Source organism: Callospermophilus lateralis, chromosome 11, assembly GCF_048772815.1.
Source record: "Callospermophilus lateralis isolate mCalLat2 chromosome 11, mCalLat2.hap1, whole genome shotgun sequence".
Lineage (NCBI taxonomy): Eukaryota > Metazoa > Chordata > Mammalia > Rodentia > Sciuridae > Callospermophilus > Callospermophilus lateralis.
In genome coordinates, this window is record NC_135315.1 from 69,392,204 (window position 1) to 69,393,225 (window position 1,022).

Here is a 1,022-nt window from a genome sequence, read left to right on the forward strand (position 1 = left end):
AAATAGGATTGACTTCCTCATTATTACCATGTTCAGAATGAAATATCTATGAGTAGTGGAGAAAGGGGAAGAGGTGAAAGCTGAAGCAAGAGAAAGTGCGCCTCTCCTCGAGGAGAGGAGGTGGGTGCAGCCAGGACAGTGGCCACAGACGGGCAGCGGGAAGGTACTTGCCTCGTTCAGGGGAGGCAGGCTGAGCCGGTAATGCCGTCACACTCTGCGGTGACTTCTCTCTTCCTAGATGATGAGGGCAGCATGCAGGCCTGCTGTGTCCAGAAGTGCCAGTCCCCTGCCAGCCACGGCCCTCCTGGAAACACACTGCCCCATCCAGACACAAGCTGGAGAGAACCTTTTCCAGCCCCATCTGATGAAAAGGAAGTCCGGCACAATGAGTGGTACGTTGGACAGTACAGTCGCCAGGCCGCAGAAGAGGCGTTAATGAAAGAGAACAAGGATGGTACTTTCTTGGTCCGAGACCATTCCACAAAATCCAGGGCAGAGCCCTATGTTCTGGTGGTGTTTTATGGGAACAAAGTCTACAATGTGAAAATCCGCTTCCTGGAGAAGAGTCAGCAGTTCGCACTGGGGACCGGGCTCCGAGGAGATGAGGTGCGTGCAACCGACCTGGGGCCGTTGCCCAGGCTGGCAGCAGCAAATACAGAAGTTTGATTCCGTGGAAGACATCATTGAGTACTACCAGTATTTTCCTATTACACTCATTGATACAAAGATAAAACCGGAGTCCACAGGGAGCAATGCTACCTCACCCAGCCGCTAACCCTCCCTGGACACTTCCCGCCTGGCTAGCCTGGTGCTTCTTCCTCCTTGTTCATTGAAGTCAATGTGTGTGTCATTTTGCATTTATCTCAAAAGATTATTTTTTGTGTGTATTTAGAGATGACTTTTTTGACTTTGTAAAAAAAAAAGTAAATGTTCTATGATGGATGGAAATTGGAAAAAAAGAAATATCTATGAGTCTGACACTGATGAAATGTTGTGGAGTATATACAAAAAATGCAGGAGTG

At 48.6% G+C, this 1,022-nt stretch overlaps 1 pseudogene; it reads left to right on the forward strand.

Moving 5' to 3' along the window:
- The first annotated feature begins 201 nt into the window (after positions 1 to 201).
- On the forward strand, positions 202 to 804 carry LOC143642324 (cytokine-dependent hematopoietic cell linker-like; annotated as a pseudogene).
- The last annotated feature ends 218 nt before the right edge of the window (positions 805 to 1,022 follow it).